Raw genomic sequence first — 7,370 nt, 5'->3', positions numbered from 1 at the left:
GAAGAGGAGGTGGTTGGTGGAGTTTGAGGAGGTGGTGGTGGTGGAGGAGGAGGAGGTGGTGGAGGAGGAGGAGGTGGTGCTGGAGTTGGAGGAAGGTGGTGGTGGTGGAGTTGGAGGAGGTGGTGGTGGAGGAGGATGGAGGCACTGGGTGTTTTTGTTACATTCCTGGCCTGGCTACTCCCTGTCTCCCACTGGATCACGCTGGCTGATTGCATCAAGCCGTTGTTATGCAACCATCGGCCGTGTTGTAGCACTGGGTGTCCACTGTGAGGGGGGGGGGGGGGGGGGCATACATAGGTCTGTAGCCAATCATATGCGCCTTTGTCTCATTTGAGGCATGCATCGTTTTGGAAGGGATACATATTAGCAACATTTGTATGTATATATATATATATATATATATATACTGTACTGTATATTATGATATTTTAGATACACTGGAGCTTTCAGAGTGCTTATTTGTGTGCATGGTTGTAACTGAGGAATAATAACTGAAGACATTATGGAAATGATGGTTGAGAAGAGATAAAAAGTTGAACAATTCGAAGACACCCCGAGACAACCTGTCTACGAGGTCTGCAGTCCATATAATGAACCTGTTCACGTGCCGGTCGGACCATCTTAATGCCACGCGACGAAACGTACGATGTACGCTTTTACTGAACGCATTACTTTCAGGGCGGGGCGACTGATGCACACGCAGTCTCACACCATCAAAGGCCACAAGAGTCATCACATGAGCAAATACTGTCATTTTGTGTGTGTGTGTGTGTGTGTGTGTGTGCGTGTGTACTTAGCTTAACCATATGTGCAGCTTTGTGTATTTTATCTTAGTAGGTGCTTCATGTTTGCATACAGTTAGCTATGATGAGGTGGAAGGGCCTTTGGTGTGTGTGTGTGTGTGTGTGTGTGTGTGTGTGTGTGTGTGTGTGTGTGTGTGTGTGTGTGTGTGTGTGTGTGTGTGTGTGTGTGTGTGTGTGTGTGTGTGTTGCTCTAGAAAGTAGCTCCCTTGCTCCATTGAATCCAGCAGCTCTGTCTCTCTGTGCAAACACATTAGCACCGAGTGGTCCAGGCCGCCCATCCCAGCTGTGGTACTGTGCCATTGTTCCTGCGGTGGATGCTAATGAATTCCATATTCTGCCCCGGCAGTTAACCCCCGCGGTGCAGCAAAAACAATTGTTGCAAAGTTTTGTGCAATAGTAGCGGGTTCAGTTTAGTTTTTTATGAGTTATCTGTTATTAGTATTATTATTATTGGGTGTATGATTGTCATGAATGAGAGTCTGAATGGGTGCATGTCAGTGAAGCGATGTGTAGCATCAATGATCAGGTCAACACAATTAAAAAAACATATTCAACAATAAAACAATGTTGTAATCCCAGCAGGCTTTGCTGGTTCATATGTAGAGAGTGTGTGTGTGTGTGTGTGTGTGTGTGTGTGTGTGTGTGTGTGTGTGTGTGTGTGTGTGTGTGTGTGTGTGTGTGTGTGTGTGTGTGTGTGTGTGTGTGTGTGTGTGTGTGTGTGTGTGTGTGTTTGCGCAGGTCTGTGTGTGGGTGCACGTCTGTGTGTGTGTGCTTATGTTTGTGTGTGTGTCTGTCTGAGTGTGTGTGTGTGCGTGTCTGAGTGTGTCTGTCTGTGTGTGTGTGTGTGTGTGTGTGAACCAATACAGCGGTATTTGACCGCAGCATGAATCTCCTAGATTGTAAGGAGCAGAGTGGGTGGGGGAGGGTGTGAACGAGGAGTCCTGGTGCGGCTGGACCTGGGCCTGTGGTTCTGGAGTGGAGGGAGGGGGGTGACGGTACCAGTGTGCTCCACCCGAAGGAGGGGATGCAGCGTCCAAACATGTACCTTAACTGCGGATCAACAGGAAGTGACATCGCATTCCGGGCGGCGAGCACACACTGAAGCAGCACGTGGGGTGGTGTCCGTCCCATGCTGCCATTGACTGCAATCACTGAATACCAATACACTCTGTACCATCTTTGACCTGTCAGCGGCCAGCCGTGGTGTGTGTGTGTGTGTGTGTGTGTGTGTGTGTGTGTGTGTGTGTGTGTGTGTGTGTGTGTGTGTGGCTACTCCAGAGAGTAGCATCGGCCTTTTAGGAAGTAACGATTAAGTAATTTCCTTATAGAACCCGTCACATGTCCCGGTACAGTAAGGGTCTGCACAGGGGGTCTCACTAGAAGGTTGGTGCAAGTGTGTCTGTGTGTGTTGACATAGTATATGTGTGTGTGTGTGTGTTGCCATAGCGTGTGTGTGTTGCCATAGTGTGTGTGTGCGTCTGTTAGTGTGTGTGTTGTCATCACGTGTGTGTGTGTGTGTGTGTGTGTGTGTGTGTGTGTGTGCGTTGTGTGGGAGGGGAGCAGCTGTGTCTCCCCGTGTTGAACTCTGACCCCCGGGCGTGAAAAGACAACACGCTCCCCGCTGTGACGCAGCAGCGGCCACGGCCCCGGGCCCCTGCTCAGAGAGAGGGGGGGGGGGGGGCATAACACAGGAATGCCCCCGGAGCAGATGGATCAACAGGCAGAGGGGCTGGTGGAGCAGTCAGACCGGCTCACCCCTCACCCTAACCCTCACCCTCACCCTCACCCTCCACCTCCGCCGCTAGCCTAAGCCCTCAAACCACCAAGCCACCTCTGCCGGGTTCCGCATCTCTCTCTCTCTCTCTCTCTCTCTCTCTCTCTCTCTCTCTCTGTCTCTGTCTCTGTCTCTGTCTCTGTCTCTGTCTCTCTGTCTCTGTCTCTATCCCTCACTCTCTCCCTCTTTCTTTCTTTCTTTCGTTCTTTCTTTTATGTATAGATATTTCCTTGATATATGGTATACTTGGTTTGGCCAGGCTCCTCTGCTGCTACGGTGTCATGGCGGCAGGGGCGTAGAAGCCCTGGGAGTGTGTAGAGGAAGTCATGGGTCCGCGTCAGGGTGGCCCGTGCCGTCCGACCGCACCCTGCCGGACACGGGTCCGTCGTACTCTTGGGGGTTCAGGTTTGAAACCGCGGTTACCACGGCGATCAGTCACGGTCCAGGACCACATCTGAGTGAGTCAGCGCTGCTCTGATTGCACAAGGGTCGAGTCAACGGCTGCGCGCACCTCGCCCCCCCCCCCTCCCCCCCCCTCCCCCGTACCCACAAATGACTGCGTCGACGACCTTGTGTTCAGGCACGCACAAAGTAACAGAGCCAGAAGGCGTATCGTGTTTCTCCTGGCGGTGCTAATTGTATCCGTGTGATTGAGGAGTGAGGCCGCCGCGTCCCGCAGCTGGCCAGGAGTGGGACGTCCCGGGTCAGAATGTAATACTCCGGGAATGGCTCCTCCTTTGTTATTGCCTTTGGTCCGACCGGCGTGTCGTAGTGCAGGTGGATGGCAGATATCTCAGATATCTGTAGTGTGTGTGTGTGTGTGTGTGCGTGCCTATAAGTGTGTGTGAGTGTGTGTCACTCCCCCACAGCCAGAGACGGGGGAGGTGCTTGTCTCTCGCTAGCAGGGGTGTGAGTTCGGGACGCTCCCCGGCTCCCAAAGACAGCAGGCTCTCAGGAGGGGAGGTTGTCGGCTCTCTGCGCGCGAGGGGGGAAAACCCACCACTTCCATGACAGGACTCCCAACACGCCGTTTCCTCCACCTGGACATGCTGCGGGGCACTGAGTAGCGATAGTGAGGATTACCACAGCTGGCGACCATGCAGGGACGAGGGGCGAGCAAGGCTTCCAAGAAGGAGCTGGTGATTGAGTCCCCGCAGCAGTACCAGAGCCTGGCCCCCGGTGAGGCGGAGCCGGCCCCGGTGCCCCAGGCGCTGGTGAGTCCCGGAGCCCCCTCACAGCCGACGGGCCCTCGGGGGACCGGTTCTGTCCGGAGCCTGGAGGTTGTTTGTGTGTTTGGTTGTTGAGAGGGGATCTGTGGGACTGAAGTCCTAAGGTAGGCGCCCGTGGATACCTCTGTGTGTGGGGTTCGTTTAATGTCAGGATGTCATTTTAACGCTGAAAGCTTGGAACAACCTTATCGTGTTCCAAAACAAGGTTGCGTTAGACAGTTTACTGCAACGTTTATGAGGCCATAATTCAACCTCTTGTAAAAGGTTTGGCTTGGTTCAGAAGTCACCTGTAAAGACTGGGTTGAGTCGAGTGGGGCTGAGTTCTGGATGACCGAACACATTCCCCAGGGCTGTTCTCTTCAGGCCACAGTAAGGCCACAGTGATGATAAACCCATTGTCCAGAACGAATGGAAAGAATCACTTAAACCTTCTCTCCGTCCAAGTTTCAAGTGCACCCTTGGACTTCCCTTGCAGTGTCTTACAGGCAGATATGGAGTTAATGTTTGCAGCAATGATTCTCTCCGGGTTTTGGGGGTTGTGGTTAAATGGGGACATATTGCAGAAAAGTTTGTTTATCTTTATGGAATTTTGTGCATTGATGCTTGTTTCAGTCTGACTGCGCTCAGCACTGTGGTTCGGTTCAGCAGGGGGGTGTTACTAGAATGGATGTGAGTGGACATTTGGTGTGTGTGTGTGTGTGTGTGTGTGTGTGTGTGTGTGTGTGTGTGTGTGTGTGTGTGTGTGTGTGTGTGTGTGTGTGTGTGTGTGTGTGTGTGTGTGTGTGTGTGTGTGTGTGTGTGTGTGTGTGTGTGTGTACTTGGTGTTTTGGCACCGTCAATGCGCTGACATAAACATGTGGAGCAGTGCTGGGCTGATGTGGATCACGGGAGGTAAAGGAGGGAGACAACACAACGTCTAATTATAGTCAGCAGAAGGGGGGAGGTGAGTTCAGGAATCCATGCTGAGAGGAGGAAGCCTTTCCAAACAATGCACTCCCAATTATCCCCGTTGTCCGAATCCAAACGCGGCCTCTGTTGTTGTTCCTCATTGTCGTGTTGCTGAATGCACTGCCAACATCCTAATTAAATCACCTGCGTACGGGAAAGAAAACTGTTTTGCTTCCGCCGAGCGGAAAGCATGCTTCAAATATTGTATTTCCACCGGCTGAGGCCGAAGAATTCCTCTGCAGACAAACTCGTTCTGCGCTTCAGACTAATCGCGCTCCGCGTTCGCATCGCCGGCATCTGCGGAGATCGAGTTACAAACTGTTGGACGTGCAGAAGAAGTGCAGTTAGGCGTTCTGAGGGGATGGCCTTGGCTCCCCCAGCGTCACGTCATTGCATTCTCACCAGCCTCTCCAAACTTATTTTCCGCAAGGAGGTATAGCGACCTCTTTAACGTATACAACCTTTGACCCTTCCTTATTAAATGTCATAATTGCATGTCCTGATGGAAGTTCCCTCTCTCCCCCCTCCCCCCCCTCCACCCTACCCCTCCACCCTCCCTCCCCCCTGCCCCCTACCTAGGACGTTAATAATGTCTCTGACCTCTGGCCTGCCGGCTTCTCATTGGCTGCCCGGTGCTGGGCTGTCATTGGCTCACACCGGCTGTTGTGGTGGCGCAGGTAGACGAGGCCCAGACAGGCCGGGCTTTATGGTGGCTGCAGAGGATTTGGCTTACAAGATGTTCATTATATACCGAGGACTGTCTCTCTGTCACATGACCATAAGATCACACACACACCCCGCCGGCCAGATAAACACACAGTCACATGAATACCTTATCAGTGTGGACTGTTATCCTCCAGAAGGCTTTCATTAGCCTTAGTCACCTGGCTCTGTGGTGGTGTCAGTTGTGTGTGTCTCTCTCTCTCTCTCTCTCTCTCTCTCTCTCTCTCTCTCTCTCTCTCTCTCTCTCTCTCTCTCTCTCTCTCTCTCTCTCTCTCTCTCTCTCTCTCTCTCTCTCTCTCTCTCTCTCTCTCTCTCTCTTTCTCTTTGTCTCTCTCTCTCTCTCGCGCACGCGCGCTGTCTCTGTCTATCTGTGTGTGTGTCACTTTGTTTTCTGATATATTTTATAAATGTTATACTTGGATTCAGAAAATCCCCAGAATTCATGAACAGAGTTTATGTATAATAAACCCTGGCGTCCAATAATTTCATCCTGCCCGACTGAAGGGATTGGACAGCCAACCCAGTCTGTCTTCCTGCCAACCTGACTACCTACACGCAGTCTGCCCTCCCGGCCAATGACAGTCTCCCCATGGCTAGGATGACCTGTTGCTAACGCTAGCGAGATGATCATGTGTTTTGGGGGAGGGGCTTTCGAGGGAGGACTGAAGGGAGTCGGGGGTCCTTTCAGAATCTAGATTATTCCGGCCGAATCTCCAAACGGCCTTCCCTAGCTCCAAACTGCAGGACGGGAGATAGAGGGTGTACGACTCCCTCCTCTCCCCCCTCCCTCCCCTCTGGCCCATCTGGGTCTGCGGAGTCCACCCCCCCAGCCCCCCCCCCCCCCCCCCCAGTCGTTCTATACGTCGTCAGGTGCTTTGCTCACCACCGCTGCCTAGCAACGCGTTTCCAGCCGGGGTCTCCGAGCCCCCCCCCTCTCTGACGTCAGCCTTATCAGAGCCAGATGTGTTGGGGCGACGCGCAGCCCAGCTCAGACCCCGCTGAGGCCCTGCTCGGGGTCTGGGTCTGGAGTCTGGACTATGGGGTCTGGACTATGGGGTCTGGAGTGGACTATGGGGTCTGGACTATGGGGTCTGGACTATGGGGTATGGACTATGGGGTCTGGAGTGGACTATGGGGTCTGGACTATGGGTCTGGACTATGGGGTATGGACTATGGGGTATGGACTATGGGGTCTCTGGGGTCTGGACTATGGGTCTGGGCTATGGGGTCTCTGGGGTCTGGACTATGGGGTCTAGGTCTAGGCTCTAAGGTCTGGACTATGGGGTCTAGGTCTAGGCTCTAAGGTCTGGACTATGGGGTCTAGGTCTAGGCTCTAAGGTCTGGACTATGCGGACTATGGGGACTGGCCTATGCTGTCAACACACACTTGTACTCACCATATATGAACACACACCAAATTTGACACACACACACACGTAAACACATGCACGCACGCACAAACGCTTGCGCACACACGCGCACACATCCACACACTCTCTCTGGTTCAGCGTCAGCTGGCTGTGTGGATTGGCTGCAGCCGTTGTTAAACGACCTTCTGTCGTTATGAATAGTCCACTCTTGTGGATTGAGACAATATCTCGTGGCATAGACATCCGATACGTCTCGAATCGCCCCGGCGAGGGAGCAACATCTGGGCCCGTGGATTAGAGCGTTCATAACCCTGCAGTCTGACCGCACAGCGAGGGGACCCTATGGCTGCTGCTTCCCCGACGTGTTTATGAAGGGATGTGATATCATACATGTCACATGGGTCTCCTCTTGAAGCAGAAACGGTGCTCATATTTATATATCTTTATGTATATCTAAGGGTGCTGTAGCACAAACGTCAACAAGGAAGGTTATTGTTTTGGATGATCATCCCACCACAGATTT

The sequence above is a fragment of the Gadus macrocephalus genome, chromosome 20 (genome assembly GCF_031168955.1).
Source record: "Gadus macrocephalus chromosome 20, ASM3116895v1".
In the NCBI taxonomy this organism is placed as follows: domain Eukaryota; kingdom Metazoa; phylum Chordata; class Actinopteri; order Gadiformes; family Gadidae; genus Gadus; species Gadus macrocephalus.
Note: the sequence above shows the minus strand (reverse complement) of the source record.